We start from the raw sequence: 20575 nt of genomic DNA, 5'->3' as shown, positions 1-20575 counted from the left end.
TCTTTCTCCAGCAGTGAGAAGCCTGGCTCTTATCACTTATAGTATATTTACTTATTTGTTCAACACTTGTATACATATAGTTTCTCCATATTCCTTTCAAAACCTAAATCAGACCACTCCTTTGCTCAAAGCCCTCCCATGCCTCCCATTTCATTTAGAGTAAACTCCCAAGTCCTCGACCTCCTCTGACCCACAAGGCCTCATGTTCTGTCCATCCTCAGTACATATTGATTGACTTACCCCTCCTTTTGCTTTCACCTGAGATACCTTGACCCCCTTGCTGTACCCCACAGGCTAAGTGATGGGAAGGGATTTCTTGAGAATTGGAATAGGAAACTCCTCAGTATAATAGAACTATTTTGCATTTTGACTTTGGTGGTGGTAACGCAACTATATACATCTGGCAAAGTTCCTTGAACTACACATTAAAATTAGTGAATTTCATTGTATGTAAAGTGTGCTGCGATGTTGAATTTTTTAAGAAGACATTTATTTCAAGCCATGCTGTCTGTGATACCACCCATTTGAAATGTTAGTTTGATGTTTCCAAAGTGCTTTGAAGTACTTTGGGAGGCTGAGGCAGGAGGATCACTTGAGGCCAGAAGTTCAAGATCAGCCTGGGCAACATAGTGAGGCCTCATTTCTAGTAAACAATAACAACAACAAAATTACCTTGGCATGGTGGTGTGCCTGTAGTCCCAGCTACTCAAAAGGCTGAGGCAGAAGGATTGCTTGAGCTCATGACTTTGAAGATGCAGTGAGCTATGATCGCCACTGCACTCCAGCCTTGGTGACAGAACAAGACTCTGTCTCCAAAAATAAAATATTTAAAATAAATAAATAAATAAATAAATAAAAAGTATTAGTATACAGAGAGCTTATTCTTTCCTTTCTCACTCTTTTTCATTTGCTGTTCTTAGTAGGTCTCTCTGTGGGAACAGAACATTCTCTTCAAACATAAAAAATGCCCAAAGAAAGAACATATAACCCAGTTTGTGCTAGTCTCTGAAATATTTCAAACCTGTGCTCATTTCCTTTATCTCTTTCTTTTTTTTTTTTTTTTTCTGGTATTCACTTCTTTGCTACTTCAGTTTTTTGGTCTTTCTTTTATTTATATTGAAAAGCCTGGGAAAAAGCGAATGCATTTGAAGCCTAAATATTTTTAAAGCAAGCTTTGCTAGTAAAAATGACTGAGGTTTCTTTGACCTCTAACTTCTTCTGCTGTTAGGGCTTACATATTTTCTCATCTTATCTGGCATAAGGTTCATAAAATCACCTGGTAGTGATTTTGAGATACCACTCAAAATCACCAGGTGCCTTTTATCATGTGCCTTTTATCATGAGGCATTGTCCAGCACATTTACATTATATTTTTATATATAGAAAACTAAAAAAGTCTCTGGTTGGTTTCATAACTCCTAATAATAAGGCATATGTTTGAACTATTCTACATGGTCGTAAACAAGTAGACATAGAATTAATTTTTGCGTTGCTCTGTACCCTTAATGCACAGGTATTACATATACACTTTAAGCTATGGGTAGAGTAGAAAATCTATCTTTCTTAAAGAGCCACAGATTACTATTACTATTATTATTATCATTATTATTGTTATTAGTTTAGAGATGGCATCTTGCTATGTTGCCTTGGCTGGACTCAGGCTCAAGAGCTCTTCCTGCCTCATCTCACCAAGTAGCTTGGACTACAGGAACACTACTGTTTTTATCCAACGTCTTTGATTAAAAGAATGAAGCCAAGTCTATTCACATGAAAAATACTTAGACTTTTACTTTGTCAGTGTTTTATTTTAAAGTCTTTATTTTTTCATTTACTTCCAGAAGACTGTCAAGTATAAATTTCACAGTCACTAGAATCATACATAAATTGATTTAAAAAGTCTGTACCCTGGCCGGACATGGTGACTCACACCTATAATCCTAGCACTTTGGGAGGTCAAGGTGGCTGGATCATTTGAGATCAGGAGTTCAAGACCAACCTGGCCAACATGGCAAAATACCGTCTCTACTAAAAACACAGAAAAAAATTTAGCCGGGCATGGGGGTGGGTGACTGTAATCCCAGCTACTCAGGAGGCTGAGGCAAGAGCATCACTCGAACCCAGGAGGCAGAGGTTGCAGTGAGCTGAGATGGTGCCACTGCACTCCAACCTGGGTGACAGAGTAGGACTCCATCTCAAAAAAGAAAAAAAAAAGTCTGTGTCCTATATGTGCCAGACATCAAAGCGAGCATAAGATTAGAAAGTTGAGTGCTGTGATTAGTGAAGTACATACTGACCTGGTGTATCTGGTCTCCACATATGTAGACTGGCATATTATTGGGTCAGGAATTAGTAGAAATCAGTAGGGAAAAAAAGCTGCAGTGCTACTGATACAGTTTTAGGACCTGTGCCTGCATCAGCTTATGTTGACCTCTTTAGTACTCCCTACTGTGTAGCAATATATGAAAAATGTAGTCTGTCTATGTATGTGAGTCTCCGCTGTCAGATTCGGTGTCCATGAGAAAAGTTTGTGAAACTTTCATTTGATCTTAGGTTAACAGATAACAAATACATGTATCTTTTTTTTAAGTGTAGAAAGCTTTAGTTTGAGAGACATCTTTATATTATTTCTAATAGGAAGATGGACAAGTATTAGCATATTTTGAACCCCAGTAGATACCGATCGACCGTTTTACTCAATCTCTTTGGGAGCTCAAAAGATTTCTCTGAAATTTATATCTTATACTATTACCTTATTATAATGTTTATATCATGGACTCTGAATTTATCCTGTGTTTTATTTCTGGCTCTGCTCACTACTAAAATTGTGAATTCAAGCTTATTTGCTACAGAAGTTTGATATTCTATAAAATGTGATGGATAATAATAATGCATACCTCAGGGTAGAGTTTTCAGGAATAAGAATTTACTTAACAAATTTAGTTCAAAGCCTACAATATATAAGCATTAAAAATGTTAACTCTAGTACAATTATTATTTTTATTACTCATTTATTTATTTTTAGACAGAATCTTGCTCTGTCGCCCTGGCTGGAGTGAAGTGGTGTAATCATAGCTCACTGCAAACTCCACCTCCTCTGAGCTCAAGTGATTCTCATGCCTCAGCCTCCCAAGTAGCTGGGACCACAGATGTGCACCACCATACTCACCTAATTTATGTAGTTTGTTTTTAGAGAGGGGGTTTTGCCATGCTGCCCAGGCTGGTCTTGAACTCCTTAGCTCAAGTGATCCAACTGCCTCAGCCTCCCAAAGTGCTGGGATTACAGGAGTGAGCCACCATTCCTGGCCCAATTATTATTTTTAAATAAAAATAAAAGTTAAATGAATAAGGATATTTATCTAGTTACAAAACTAGTTTTACAATCAAGTTGTACTTCTGTGTCATCCTTTAGGTTTTGAATTCACCTCCAAAGCTCTTCTTTTGTATTGCCTAGCTCTAAGCATTCTTCATCACTTTTACCTAATTTCTTCTTCTCAAATTATAATTTATTGTTCAAAATTAAGTCATAAATAATAATAGTCAACAGAACATGACATAACTCTATAATCTTTGGTGAAATAAACAGTATTTGTAGCCCTAATGTTTTGGATTAAAAGAATGAAGGTCAGGTTGTACACATGAGAAATATTTAAGCTTTTCTGTTATAGTATTAGATTTTAATCTTTGAAGATAGAAACAAATGTATTACCCATGCCAACACAGGTCATGACATATATTGGGAACTCAGTAAATATTTCAAAAGAAATTTTGCCTCTGGATAGTACATTAATTTTGGTAACCTAATGATTTCTGTAGATAGCTGCACCATCAGATTGATGATGGACATTAGTAAAATCATTATTGTAGCTATAATTACTATCTTCTCTGTTATATAATTCTACCATTAACTTTAAATTATTCTTAAATAAAGGATTTTATCTCTAAAAATTACTGAAGGAAAAGATTTATATGACAATGGCTGATATGAATAACTGTACAAATTAATAATGAAGAGTGTTTTTCCAGATACTTGGGTGGTCATATATTTCAGAGATAAAATGATATACATGTGGAAATATATGTGCAATCATTTCCTCAAAAGCGATTAGCTTGAAGTGAGCAACAATGTTGTTCCATTGTAACTAGCATTTTGATACAAAATTCAGGATTAATGACTACCCATTATTTCTCAGAAATAGTCCTAATCTGACTGTAATCCAGGGTTTTGAGGAGTATCACATAGTTCATATATGATATGGTTTGGCTGTGTCCACCCCCAAATCTCATCTTTAATTGTAACTCCCATAATTCCCATGTGTTGTGGTAGGAACTCGGTGGGAGGTAATTGAATCATAGGGGTAGGTCTTTCCCATGCTGTTCTTGTCATAGTGAATAAGTCTCATGAGATCTGATGGTTTTAAAAACAGGAGTTTTCCTGCACAAACTCTCTCTCTCTTTGCCTCTCACCACCCATGTAAGATGGGACTTGCCCCTCCTTGCCTTGCACCATGATTGTGAGGCCTCCCTAGCTATGTGGAACTGTAAATCCATTAAACCTATTTCTTTTATAAATTGCCCAGTCTCTGGTATGTCTTCATCAGTAGCATGAAAACGAACTAATACAATATGGACTGATTCTTTCTATTATTTGTAGTTGATTCGATGTGTGTGAATTAAACTGTAATTACTTGAATAATATTAGCAATAATTTTCGATTTCTAGAAATCTTTCTACATTAAAATGATTTTGAATATTATATGTGATATTTTGAAACAGACAATTGAAAGAAAAAGATTATTTCTGCCCAAACATTCTAGTTCATTTCTAATATACAGACAAAAAAAATCCTTACAGTAGCATAACTTCTTTGAATCTTTTAAAAAATTTGCTGGAAATAGCTTTATCTATCCAACAGCTATGTAGAAGACACATATAGGCTTTTAAACAGTGAATTTTTCTTTTTTCAAAAAGAATGCTGGAATTGTCTAACTCATTTCACCATCTAGCCTCTTTGGAAGACTAAGAAGAGGTGAGTAATAATTTCTATGTTGGAGTTATAAAACATTTTATAGTACATACAGATGCTTTTTTAAAAACACAATGTGAAACACGATTTCCCCTCTGGGATTGTGGAGTCCCTCAGCAATTGAGAGAACTAAGGTTAATGTTAACTTATTCCCAAGAAAATTATTACTGTTAATATGCTGATAATTTTATACACAGTAGCCACCAGGCTCAAACAGTATAACACCAGAGTTAAGAGACCAGATGTCTTCTTTTAAAATATGACAGTTGTGTGAATTGGTCTTTTCTTTAACTATGCCTACTCTAAGCCACTGGCTTTGATGTTGCCACCTCTGTGAAGACATGGAGAAAACTGAACCAGGGCCAAGAACTTCATGGGAAATGTGATTTCAAGAAATCTCTACTATAAAAAAAGTAAATATACAGTTTCTTCAACAGTTGAAAGCTCAAACTAAAATAATTGGAGAAGAGAAAGAAGTAAGTGACTCAAGAAAAACAGCTTCTAAGCGTATACTTTATACCAAGTCATGTATTCCTGAGTAGTAGGAGTGAGCCTTGAACCTCATTCTCCCTCACATTCTGTAACTTTTCACTAAACACTTTTGAGTTTTATCTTCAAAATCTCTTTCCAGTGCATTTGTCTGAAAGCATCAAGTTAGAGAAGAATAAACTTTCTCTTGGATGAAAAAACTTTCATTTCACTCTTGTCTCCCTCCAATATTTTTACTGGATCCAGAGAGATATTTTAAAATGGAAATATAAATACTTCGCATCATGCTTTTTACTGTTGCTCCTAGGCAAAAATTAAAAATTTTTATTGTGGAACATGGGACCTTAAGTAATCTGACCGCTGCCTCTCTTTACAGTTCTAGCCCATATCATTCTCTCTCATATTTTTTATTTCTTTTTTTTAAAAAATTTCTTCACACAAACATGATTTCTCTCTTTATAAGAATTTGCACACACTCATTTGCTTCAAACACTCTTTCCTCTTTCCACTACATCATTTTTGGCTAGCTAACAGAGTGGTCCTTTGGTATCCATGTGGAATTGGTTTCAGGAACTTCCTGCTCCCAGATACCAAAATCCATGGATGTTCAAGTTTCTAATATAAAATGGCATAGTACAGTATTTGCAGGTAACCATATATGTTATATTTGAATATAACATTACTGAAGTAAATGATTTTAGTACTCTAAATCATCTCTATTTATAATACTTAATACAATGTAAATAGTCATTATAATGTATTTTTATTTATATTTTTACTTGTTATACTGTTATTAATGTTTCCAAATATTTTTCATCCATGATTGGTTGACATGAAGGGCAGACTGAACATATGTATCTCATTTGCCATTTGCTCTGAAAATTTTCTTGAACCCTGATGTTATATCATGTACTTAATAGCACCTACTTGTTTCCTTTAACTATACTTTTAAAATAATTTACTTATAGATGCATTTGTGCAGTTGTTTGATTAGTATCACTCACTGCTCCACTCCATAACAAAAGACACCATGTTTATTTTTTTCACTACTGTATCTGTAGTACCTTTCCTGGTGCCATCCATATCCATATAGTCAGCTCTCAGCCTATATATTTTAATAGAATGACTAAATAAGCAATTGAATGAATGAGTAAATAAACGAACTGTGTAAAATAAAATATCATTTGCAAACATTTAGTCCACTCTTTTTCATGAGTCTGGCTGTGGCTAAGAGATTATGAGTGATGTAACACTGTGCCAGTTCCAAGATGAGACCTCGAGAGACATAATGTCTCATATTCTTCTGTGTTCTGCCATCTGCCATGAGAAACATACCCCAGGTAGTATAATCCCTGAATGTGCACACACATGAACTCAGTTTATCGCTTAGAGTCAAGATAGCTGATCTGAGATGAGCTCAGATCTGAGTAGATCCAGAGCTGATCCACATGTGAGTGAGAGATCAATTCTTTGTATAGGCTGCTCAGTATTTAAGACACTTGCAATAATAAGTGACTGATACATTTCTAAATATGTCAACGTATTTGATTATGAATTACAGTGGGAAACAAGGCCATTCATTAAAGTTAGTCAAATATAGTACTTTAACCTATTTAATATACATATATTTATATATAATTTATACATCAAGTAAAATTACATGTTATAGGTACTGTTTATTTAAATATATAAATATTTAAGTATATATTTAAATATATACTATTTATATATTAATATATAACAATATATATTTAAATTTCCTCTTGCTGTTTAAGAAAATTGCTCTAATTCTCATTAAAATGCTTAATTAAACCTTATAAAAGACAAAATGCATTGCATTATTTTATACTTATCAAGAATTTTGTTTTCCTTATTTTAATGTAATACTTTTTACAAGTTACAGCCATATTAAATTCAGTATTGCTTTATTCTTTTTCACTAAAATTAGGCACTAGAAGTTGACTTTTGTAGATTCCTTGAAATTCTCAGTTCTAGCTTCTAAACCACGTACATATGCCTGACACAGAAATGTCTTTGAAACTTAAACTATGGCTAGATTTTATTTTTCTTGTTCCCTTCCAAGAACTGCAGAGAAATTGAAACAATAAGTTTATGTCTGCGGCACTCATTGCATTGCTGTAGCGAATTTCTGTGACTTCTCATGAGAAGACCAACTGTACAGTGGTTACCTGCAGGGCATGTGTTTCTAATGAATGGCAAGTGTGGGAAGCTTCAGTCCTTAAAAACTCCAGGCAGAATCTACTTCTAGGAGCACATGCTGATGCTCACCAGCAGTGGTGCATAATAGTAAAAAACAAAAAACAACAACAACAAAAAAAACCAGGAATTACCTTTTTATAAATAGCATATACATTTCAAGTTTTCCAGAAAGGCATATTTTAGATTCCTTAGTATCTAAATACTATACCTTCTTAACATCTTATTAGTCTCTTTTCAAATTTCTTTGGACTGCAAGAAACATTAATGTTCATCTAATCCAGTTTTATCAACTGTGACTATAAAATCAAATTATCTGTGTACTTTCAACGTTTACTGATTCTCAGACTACCCCAAGACAGATTCTGATCATAAGGCCTGAGCAAGGATAGTTTTTAAAAAGCTTCTAGATTAATTTAAAGATACATTCATGTTTGAGATTGTTGATACTAGTCTAATACCTTTAATTTATAAAGGAGACTGAAGCCCAGAGAAGTAAGATGATTTACCCAAGGTGGCCAAGAAAGTAAGTATAATTGTTAGTAAGACCCAGTTTCATAGCACAGTATTTTTTCTAATAGGGAAAAGGCTCATCTTGATCTGCCTATATGCAAACCAGGATTTGACTCTTATCTTTACTAATCATAGCATGTCTCCACATAACTGAGAGTTCATAAGCATGTCTGTTACATTTCTTTAGTATATGGTGAAGATTATGAAAATGAAAATAGCAGAGAAGCGAGGAAAAGGTTGAAGAGGTAGGGTTTTCATAAATGTGAAGTAACAGTCACAATAGTACGATTTCAAATAAAAAATAAGATTGTGTACAGAAAACAAATCTAAGCAAATATTGAATCTTCATTAGTACACTATTTACTTTGTAAATTAACCTCTTCTGGATTAACAGAATGGTAATTGCTGATGAAAGAGGATTAAATGTAAACATTGACAATTAACGGATACATTTTCTAAACTTCTTTTTCTTTCCAAAGGAGAATGTATTGTATTTAATGCAATACAATTCAATACATTTTACTATGGAACTTTGTGATTTTTGCATACTGAATGAAACATACATATTTGTCATAAGAGGGAGTATGGACACTGACATCGTAAGGAGAGTGAAGAACTCTGTGAATATTAACGTGCTCACTGTTGAAAAGCAGTCATTAGCATTATTGGACAAATGAATCATCTTATTAAAGATGATATTGTTAATAATGCCATCAGAATTCAGTGTTGTCTGAGTCATATGACTGGAAGGCTCAGAGTGTCTAAAAGTTCCCTTCTCTTTTGATGACTTCTAAATGTATCTCTGGGAAAGCTGAGTCTGTGTTAATGCCTGCTTAATTGCAACAAGGTCATTTTTAATGAACAGAAGTTAATTAGGCCCAAATGTATTTATTTTGGTGCAAAGGATGCTATCACAATTGAATAATCTTAGACTATTGGGCACAGAAAGAAAAAATTAGAAGTGTAACTCACTAACAATGTCAATCTAGCATTTTTAATAAAAGAAATACCACTGAGAGGAAAAGGAAAAAAATGAAAGGCCTAAAAATTATTCAAGGTGGAAGAAGAATAGAAATTTGCAGAATGAGCACAAGAAAATTATAAACTAGAAACAGAATATCTATAGTAATTAAAATGATTATGGAAGGCAATTGTATGTGAATGTTAAATACAGATTCCAAAACATCACTAAGAGAATGTTGATGTATTGATTAAACAGACACACATACGCACACACACGCACACACACACACACACACACACACACAAGGTTGAAATAGAAACACATTAGTAGTCTCAGTTAATCCATATGTTGGCCAAAAACCTTAATCTGAGTCAACTGAATTTTTTTGTTTGCTTATTATTATGTTAACAAGACTGCATTATTAGTTTCTCTTGACAATTAATCATTATTTTTCAGTTAAAAATATCTTCATATTGACCTTTCAACTATTCGTTAAGGAATATGATGATCTGTTACTAAAAAGTAAGGAACTAAACAGTGAAGACTATTAATTTTATAATAATAGGTGTGAATATACAAACTTATTTATTACTGGAGGTTGAACTATATAAAAATGCTCTTTATGTTAAAAGTTGTCAATTATCTGCGATTCTGTGTGATTCATCACCTGAGATGAGATATTTGTGCTTGAGAGTAATGGAAATACACACAGATAAGTATCAAACATGAGATTTATTTTAATAAGAGACATCAGCATATGCCTTGAAAAAAATAATTTCATAATAAGCTTTGTTCCACAGAAGTCTTGAGCATCTCCTTATAGCATCCAACTCTGTTGATGGTAGTTTATCCAATTCCAGTGGTTTTCAGATTCGTTAGAATGAGTACCTGGCATATTGTACCCTTTTTCTTCCTCTTACCTACTGTCCTCTAGAGTCATAAAAAGGTAAGTTTTCCAGGACCCTGGCCTCATGATCTATTTGCCTTCACACACAGCCACATTTTCATGCTTGTTATTTCTCCGTGAAATTTCGACTATGAATTTTTGAACTCTGGAGTTTCACATATGTAAGGCAAAAGAATGTTTAAGAAGTCTACCTTTAAGTCAAAGTAGAAGCTTAGAAAAATTGAATTCACTCAGTCACATTGTATTTTCTCGAAAATGTGATCTTAGATATTTGAAATTTAATTTAAGAAACATAATCTACCCCATGACTCATTTACAGCCTCTTTTAGGATTGCCATGCAGATGAGATGAGGGAATGGAATATGAAGATAGAATATGGAGGGTAGATTGGCCCAAAGAGCTGAATAGATTAGTTTTTAACATTTAAAGAAGAAGATGTATATAAATGTGAAGATGACTTCTTGGAATAACAAAGAAGTCAGCCGACTAAATCAGTATAGCTTAATAAAAATTTCTAGTTGTTTTGTTTATGTTTTTAATATTAGCATGGGAAAAGTAAAATTATAGGTTGTAGTCAAACAAAGTACAGTCATGCATTGCCTAATGACAGGAATACTTTCTGAGAAATTTGTAATCAGGTAATGTCACGATTATGTGAACATCAGAGAGTGTACTTACACAAACCTAGAAGGTATAGCCTATTACACCCCTAGGCTATGTGGTTTAGCCTATTGCTTCCAGGCTACAAACCTGTACAAGTTACTGTACTAAGTACTGTAGGCATTTGTAACACAATGATATGTATCTGCCAATCTAAACATAGAAAAGATGCAGTAAAAATACAATATTATAATCTTATGAGAGTACTGCATACATGTGTTATATGGTGCATGACTGTACATGCAATAGCATTTTCCCAGTAGCCTTAATGTGGGATTAACAAATCTCATTAACATCTACATATAGTGGTTTTAATTTCAGTTAAAATTATTCAGAATTCTTTAATTACATTATTACAAAATTTTAATGATGTAGTCACCAATTAAGTAGTGTTGCTCTGAAATGCACCAGCAATGTATCCAATTAGTTTTACTCTAAACTCTATCATTGCAAGTATTTAAAACCATCCTATTCTGTGATTAAGTGGAAATAAAAGAAAAAATATTATCTTATATGAAGATGTTTAAAATAATTTAAAATTGGATTTAGGACCAGGAATATAGTGAGGTATAATGTCATGAAACATGATTGCATTTCTAAATAAGAATTGCTCTAAGTTGGTTTATTTTGGTAAATTCAAGCATATCAATTAACTTTTTGTTAGTAGTTTCCTCATATTTAAAATGAGTAGGAGAAAAAATTTTGAGTCCCTTACAGTTAATAAATTGTTACAATTATTCTAGTTACATAGTAAGCTATTTCAAATGACTCACTGTTCCTTTAACCAAGCATATATTTTTTTCATTTTTATTGATACAAATTTGTCAAGAAATTATAACTATATTATGTAAGAAAATTTATTTATGACCTCTTATTGACCATTCTCAAGAGAGTAACATATTGAGTTTCTTAGAAAAACCCAACATTAATAGTAAGTTAGGAAAGAAAATAATCAGTATAAATTTACCTAGCACGTTACTCTCTGCAGATATGTGATTATTTGTTGCTCTACAACATAACAAGGTGACATTTATGACTCCTAAATCAACGCATGTTAGAAAATAATTTTCCTTGTAAATCTAGATATAGAACAGGGCTGAATTCTCAAATGCATACTAAGACTTCGAAACTTTATCTAGTTATGTATTTTTTATTTACAACAAGAGATACAGTATAGGGGCAAAGCATATATTTAAATCTAAAGTGTAGATTTTATACCTCTGTTAATTCATGTGAATTCATGCATTTATAACATTTTTATCAAAGAGCCCTTATGACTAACACTCTGTGCATGTCACTTAGGTGACATGACATATATGCTATCCTTACATGATAGTAAGAAACACAAGAAATATAATTGCATTTCAATAAAAAATAACATTCAAGTGACAAGGAGTTCCTATTGAAACAGGTGATAACATGTAAAGAAGGAGACAACACTGTGGGCAAAAATGACCAGGACAGAGAAGAGAAAGATTCTTGAACTTAGTCTTAAAGGGTATACATGCCTGAATAGGGAATAATAAGCAGAGTGCGTGTAAAATGTAGGACATTGCTGTACAATGAATGTTTGAGTTTCCTCCAAAATTCGTATGTTGAAATCTAATTCCCAGTGTGATGGTATTTGGAGATGGAGCCTATGGGAATTAATTAGATCTTGGTTGGGGCCTTCACGATTGGAATTAGTGCCTTTTTATAAAGGGAGCTAGCTCCCTTGCTCCTTCTGCCATATGAGGACACAGTAAAAACATGCTATCTATGGGCCAGAAAGTGGGCTCTCACCAGACCCTGAATCTGCTGAAACCTTGATCTTGTACTTCCCAGACTCCCCAACTATGAGAAAGGAATTTCTGTTGTTTATAAGCGACCCAGTCTATAGTGTTTTGCTATACATGCCTGAAGGGACTGAGATAAACATCCTAGAAAGAACAAGCATTCAGAGGCAGAAAAGTCCAAGATGGTGACATTTTAACATAGTTAACAGTATAGACTTGACTCAGCTAGTCTGGTTTGGAATCATCACTTTGATGGTAATAATATGTGTGAACCCTGAAAGAGTCAATCCTTCAGGATGGATCCTACGTGGCTGAGCGGGCCTAAATTCAAAATAGAGCCAAGCAGCCATTTGGTGACTGGAGGCCATACACATACTCTATGTTCTGGGAAAACCCCCACGCCTCACCTAACTTTGGGACTTTCATAGCTACCTATTCCTGTTTGTGCAGCCTGAATCAATCAATAGACTGTGACCTGCATCTGCAATCAAAACTCAACAAGCATCAGCCAATCAGAACTAAACAATTTTGCATCCTTCATTTGCATAAGTAAACCAGAGTGAGAACCTGGGAAGAAACTTTCTCTATAAATAAAGACAGTCCTTCTCCTGGTTCTCTCGAATGCACCTTTGTTTTGTACTGAAGGCTGCATTTTCCCGGTTTGCAAACTCTTCACCGAAATAAAGTCTTTTTACTTCTCTCTCTCTCTCTCTTTTTTTTTTGTTTAAGAAAATCCTCTTTAGTGGATTTGTTGATATATTATGGCATTGAGCATGTTTTTTAACTTCAGTTTTCCCATCTTCACATTGGCAATAACAGTGTTTCACTATTAATTATTGTAATTATTTCATGGAGCAGCTTAGAGAGGTGTGTTTATGGAAATGTTTGAATTCTAGGCTAAAGGGCTTAATATTTCATAAAGAGTGCCTATCGTTTGTTTTAGATGGAGTCTCGCTCTGTCGCCAGGCTGGAGTGCAGCGGCACAATCTCAGCTCACTGCAACCTCTACCTCTCAAGTTCAAGTGATTCTCCTGCCTCAGCCTCCCGAGTAGCTGGGACTACAGGCACAAGTCACCATGCCCAGCTAATTTTTGGTTTTTTTTGAGACGGAGTCTTGTTCTGTCGCCCAGGCTGGAGTGCAATGGCGCGATCTCGCCTCACTGAAAGCTCTGCCTCCTGGGTTCACACCATTCTCCTGACTCAGCCTCCCGAGTAGCTGGGACTACAGGCACCCGCCACCACACCCGCCTAATTTTTTGTATTTTTAGTAGACACGGAGTTTCACCATGTTAGCCAGGATGGTCTCAATCTCCTGACCTCATGATCCACCCGCCTCAGCCTCCCAAAGTGCTGGGATTACAGGCGTGAGCCACCGCGCCCGGCCCTAATTTTTGTGTTTTTAGTAGATATGGCGTTTCACCATGTTGGCCAGGATGGTCTCAATCTCTTGACCTAGTGATCTGCCCGCCTTGGCCTCCCAAAGTGCTGGGATTACAGGCATGAGCCACTGCACCTGGCCCCCAAGTGAAGTATGTTTCATATTAACTAGTCATTTTAATTTGGGGCAGTATATACAAGCCATTAAGATTGATTATAGCAGCAGGGGTAAAGGAAATAAAGTCATGAAATAGTTGAGAAATACTAATAAATAATAATCAACAGCGCTTGGCAACTGGGTATGGAAAATGTGAGAACAACTTAGAGTGAGGACGGATTCCAAAATGTAGAATGAAAATGATGGAAAGAAAAGGCCTTGGACAGAAATAAGGAAGCCATAATGAGGAGCTAGTTTTGACAGCAAAATAAGAAGTTTAGTTTAAAATATTTTGTTAGAAATGACAGCTAAATGGCAGCATATGTACCAATTCGACTTAGAGATATGTTTTTGTTGAAAGCCAAGTTACTTTCATCACTTTTGTTGAAGTTTCGTGATAGACATGGGTTACTATCCACATAAAACTTAAAAAAAAACTCATTTTCAAGTGCTTACACTTTACACAGAGGAAATTGAGGGCAAGCAAGTGATTTACTAGCAGAGCTAGATCCTCTTAGCCATAAAACCTTAACTTTTTATTCCACCTTATGATTATATGTGAAAAACAAGAGAAAATTATGAAGAACGGTGAGAACAATTTCAAAGTATTAGAAAACATAAGCCCTGCATACTTAAAGATAACTTCCTAGTCAAGTGTGCCTGTTGGTTTAAAGAAAAGAAGATTTAAAAAGATAATATAAGGAAGCAGTTTCTAAAACTTCATGTTATTTAAGTAAACAATTTATAACATATATTTATATCAAACCCTTTTTCTTTATAGGAAGAAACTTAAAATATTTAGATAAATCTGGAATTACAAATAAATCTATTAAGTGGAATAAAGAGTTAAAACGGTCCCACTTCCAAACCTACATCTGTATGTGCAAACAAAGGCAACGCTTAAAATCTCAATGGAGTAATGGGACGCCTGATTCTGTAGCTCTGTGCCTAGGTCTGCTCATGGATATATTTAAGAAGTTCTGCAGGTGACTGTTACTCTCCAAGAGTATTAAGAATCATCTATCCCCAGCTACTCAGGAAGCTGAGGCAGGAGAATTGCTTGAACCCGGGAGGCAGAGGTTGCATTGAGCTGAGATCACACCACTGCACTCCAGCCTGGGCGACAGAGCGAGACTCCATCTAAAAAAAATAAAATAAAATAAAATAATTAAAAAAAATCATCTATCCTATAAAGATTGAAGCCTCCCAGATAATCCAGCTATCTAATAGACTCTTATTGAGTCCATATTGGAACGACTATTGTGTGGCAGGCAGAGACCTTATTCCTCAATGCATGGCCCAGCACCATGGTTACCAAGGTTTCATTTACAATTTGTTAGAAAGCCTGGAGTCCGCTAATTAGGCTACAAAATGCTAAGCTCATCAAGCTTCTGCCTCTATCTGGAATCTTAACTTTTGTCTCCTTGGAATCCAATCTTCTCATAGATTTTATTTCCCCAGTTATTCTTTAAGTTAACCCTTAAGGAATCAAAACTCCTCACTAAACCTATGGTCTATGTTTTTATAGTAGCTATCCATTTGCACTTCCCTTCTCAAATATTTCCATTCTTTCCTCTGACACCTTTGTTATGTGATTCATCTCTTCATCTTCCCCACCCCAGGGAGTATGCTGGGACTCTAAAAAGAGGGAGTCCACAAAAGGTGAGTTGATATTCCCCCAGGGGCTCCACTCCTAAGGAACAACTCAGACACTACAAGGAAAGACAGTTACTACAGAGACTATGTGTAAGACCCATGTGGTCTCACAGAGATGCCTTGGCACCCCTGTGCCCCCAGGGGAAGTTCCTAGCCTAGGGTGGTGGTCAGTTACTATGTAGGTAACCATAAGAGAGCATTCCAGAGGGGAGTGAGAAGCACAAAGGCCCTGAGGCAGAACCATACCTACCAGCCCTGCAGATTGAACCGCAGAGAGGCCAGTGTGCCTGGGGCACATTTAGATGCATTGTCCACACTAAAGGAAACTCTAGAGGCATGGGAAAGTGAATCTTGGTGAAACAGGCAGATGCAGAATCAGAAATTGACCATAAGCACAGAGCAATTCAGGGAAGGCATTTTTCTGGAGGAAACTTTGGGAGCCCAAGATTCTAGAAGTCTATGGATTTCATGGATTTAGTGGTTTCAGTTATACTTACAGCAGTATTACAGTTTTTACATAACTTGCTCAAAGGCACAGCTACTTACAGCAAAGGATATACTTTATTGGAAAGTAGATGTGGCTCTGGTAAGAAGATAGTTTTTTGTAGCCAGAGCCAAGTAAAATTCTGACTAACTGGAGGAGGCACAGAGACTAGGGAAGTTTGGTCATTAACACTTAGCCCCAGCCTCTGCCCTACAGGTCTCATTGGCTTTTAAAGCAGAGGTTGAAGTTACTTTGTAACTGCCACAGTCATCCATACCTAACTTCCAGGTCTCAGGGGTCAGATTTCCAGCCAGACCTTAGAAGAGCTTTTCAGGTTAATAAAGGATCCCTGAAATGATACCAGTGCCTTCTCATCTGCATGTCTGCCATGTCCCCCTATGCAGATTGCACTGCCTTCTATGCTGGGTTTTTAGTGAGGTGCCTTTACGGTTTATGTCTAGAATTCATGGCTCTAAGAAAAACATTGAAAAACATGGAAAATGAATGTTTCTCCTTGGGGTTTTAACAGTTTTAATTTAAATAGAGTGTCACGAAAATTTCAAAAGCAATTATCTCTGTTCTGTCATTTAGCCATGTTTTTATCATTCAAGTCTAAAATAATGAGGCCAAAGAGTCTCTTGTAGATTTCCCAGGACTCTCATCCAACACAAGTCCCTAAACTCTAGAATTTTTAGATAGCAAGAAAGTCAGGCTGTCTCCAGGCAGTCCCTTCGTGTTGGCTAAACAGAATGCAGCCACTTTGGAGTTGAGGATTGGGCTTAAAGAACTAACAAGGGGTAGTGGGAACAAAACAAAAGTACAGCCTCAGTTAGAAGTGAAGTATGCAGAGGTAAAGAAAAAGGAAGAGTTATCTTGTCTATAGGAAAAGTAAACTATACTCTCTGTACTCCCTACACTATCCTCTCACTCTAAATACTTCACTTCTGACACCAGATGTGTAGGATTTTTCTCACACCATCAATCCTCCTACCAGCCATGCAGACTCAACCGTAAAATTAAATTAAATTTTAAGATGCCAGCTCCATGTCTTACAATTCAATTTAATTTTGATAACAATCAGAGTTAGTGCAGACCCCACAGGTTAAGCACTCAGTCATACAAGATTCCTCCTCTCCCACTTCAAGTCCCAGTTACAAGTAGTAGTGTATTTGTTAGTTCTTGCATTGCTATGAAGAAATACCTGAGGCTGGGTAATTTATAAAGAAAAGAGGTTTAATTGGCTCACAGTTCTGCAGGCTGTACAGGAAGCACAGCAGATTCTGGGGAGGCCTCAGGAAACTTACAATTATGATAGAAGGTGGAGGGGAAGCAGGGACATCTTACATGCCTGGAGCAGGAGGAAGAGAGCTGGGAGCTGCCACACACTTTCAAACAACCAGATATCATGAGAACTCTATTATGGTGATGTGGTTTGACTGTGTTCCCACCCAAATCTTATCTTGAATTTCCATGTGTTGTGGAAGGGACTCAGCAGGAGGTAATTGAATCATGGGGGCAGATCTTTCCCATGCTGTTCTTGTGATAGTGAATAAGTTTCGGGAGATCTGATGGTTTTAAAAAGGGGAGTTTCCCTGCACAAGCTCTCTTCTCTTGTCTGCCACCACGTGAGACGTGCCTTTCATCTTCTGCCACAGTTGTGAGGCATCGATAGCCAAGAGGAACGGTAAGTCCAATAAACCTCTTTTTTTTTTGTACATTGCCCAGTCTTGGGTATGTCTTTTTCAGCAGCATGAAAACAGACGAATACACACAGGAAGAGAACCAAAGGGGAAATTTGCTTCCATGATCTAATTACCTCCCACCAGTCTCCACTTCCAACACTGGGGTTTACAATTCGACATGATATTTGTGTGGGGACACAGATCCAAACCATATTAATAGATTTACAGATTATCCACAACTTCTGTCTAACTTGGCTACAAATCAGAGTTGCCTGGGATCTTCTTCTCATGCTCAATAATTTGCTAGGGCATCTCACAAAGCCCAGAGAAATGCTTACATATATTCATTGGTTTATTATAAAGAATTTTACTAAGAATACAGGTGAACAGCCAGATAAAGAGATTAATAGGGCAAGGTATATAGAAAGAGCCTCAGAGCATCTATGGCTTCTCTAGGTATACCACCATCCAGGCACCTCCATGTGTTTAGCAACCTGGAAGCTCTCCAAATTCTATGCTTCTTAGTTTTTATGGAGGCTTCATTAGGTCAACATGATTGACTAAATCACTGGCCATTGCAATCAACTCAACCTTCATCCCTTCTTTCCTCCCCAGAAGTGAGGGGAAGGAAGGTGACACTTCCAATCCTCTAATTACACAGGTGGTTCCCTTGACAACCAGCCCCCATCCTAAGGCTATCCAGGAGCTTCCAGTCAGGAGCCAACTCATTAGCATTAGGGGCTGTGTGTCAAGAAGTGAAAATAACACCAAAGTTATTATAAATCAAAATATCACATATTCTACATTTTTCCATTTGCCTTTTTGTAGTATATGTTGGTATCATTTCTGAGCAATCAAAGATTATAGGTAGAGGGAAAGACATTGACAGGTAATGCAAAAAACCTGAAGTCTTACATTGTTTAACCTGCAATTTTTCTATCACTTGATTTAGGATTTTGTTATTTTTGTAAAGGCAGTCTCAAAAACACTGTACATTATATTTACAATACTAAAAACCCTTCCCAGACACATTTTTATCACATTTGTCCCCCTTGATGATTTCAGTGGAGGGAATATAATACATTTAGTTAGCACTTTACTGGAGAGCTATTTAGGGTGAACATATGAAGGTATGTATAATATGCTAACCAGCATGATTAGACATACTTTAAAAGTTATTAAGCATTACATCAATCATTTGATTATAGAATAAATAAAGAATGATATGTGCACACACACATTTTCTTTTTTTTTTTTAATTCAATCTGTGTATATATGTTCTATATTGTTACCTTTGGCAAGATTCTTAACATGTCTGAAAATTCCTGTGAATATTTGTCTATTTAGATGTTATGCATCTATTAATTGTAACTAATTTTAAAAATAAGAGTATAGTGATTGCATCTCATGTCATGTAGTGTTTGGCATGTGGTAGGTTACTTAACAAATGTATCTTGTTTACATGGAGAAATGTATAAATAACATGATTTTTAGTTGAAAGATATCTAGCAGAAACCTGGGAACCAAACACATATTTAATCAAGGTAAATATTTTAAATCAAACATATTCTAATTCATGTTTCATTAAAAAGCTTATATAAATATGGCAAAATATATGTTAAATTAAATGATGTTATATATATATAGTGTATATGCATTGCTAGTGATTAAAAATAAACTTCACTAAAACTTATTGTGATCCTATTATGTATGGGATATTTACACATCACATTTACTCTTCACAGCAATCTTTGTCCACATATAATAAGTAAGAAAAATTGAGGCTCAAATATGTCAAGAGACTTTCATAAGGTCATTGAATTTATAAAAGGGTGAGCTAGGATATGAGCCCAGTTTGCTTAGATGTCAAGTTAATGACATTGTATTGATGTAAACATGCTTTTGATTTTTCACAAAGCAACATGGATAAAATGCAACGCAAGAATGCCACATGGTGCCAGGCATGGTGGCTCACACCTGTAATCCCAGCATTTTGGGTGGCCGAGGCAGGCAGATCACTTCAGATCAGGAGTTCAAGACCAGCCTGCCAACATGGTGAAACCCCATCTCTACTAAAAATACAAAAATTAGCCAGGTGTGGTGGTGGGCACCTGTAATCCCAGCTACCTGGGAGGCTGAGGCAGGAGAATTGCTTGCCTGGGAGGTGGAAGTTGCAGCTGTGAGCCAAGATCATGACACTGCACTCCAGCCTGGAGTCTCTAAAAAAAAAAACAACAACTCAACAATACAAACAACAACAACAACAAAAGAATGTGTAGCCATGGTGGATTCACACTGGGAATGCACAATAGATATAGTTTACCCAAGACCTATATATACCTGTTTAATTGGGAACAAGCTCACACATTAACTAAACATTTCTAACTCTCATATCTAATTTCAAAGAAGTTTAACTGTATCTATTCTCATGTAATAGTAATGAAATAGCCAATAATTAATTTAACAAACAAATGAAACATTGTTTCTGGGTTCAAGGACCTCATGGGCCACAGTGAAGACAGACGGTATTCAAATTTTCATAATAAATTTCACATAAAAGATTAGGTAACTAGATAAATAGATCGACAGATCAATAGATGGATGAAGATAAAATAATACAAATGTAAGTATTTACTTCCATGTATACATAAATATATTTCATAGATAATCG

Source organism: Pongo pygmaeus, chromosome 4 (assembly GCF_028885625.2).
Source record: "Pongo pygmaeus isolate AG05252 chromosome 4, NHGRI_mPonPyg2-v2.0_pri, whole genome shotgun sequence".
Lineage (NCBI taxonomy): Eukaryota > Metazoa > Chordata > Mammalia > Primates > Hominidae > Pongo > Pongo pygmaeus.
Note: the sequence above shows the minus strand (reverse complement) of the source record.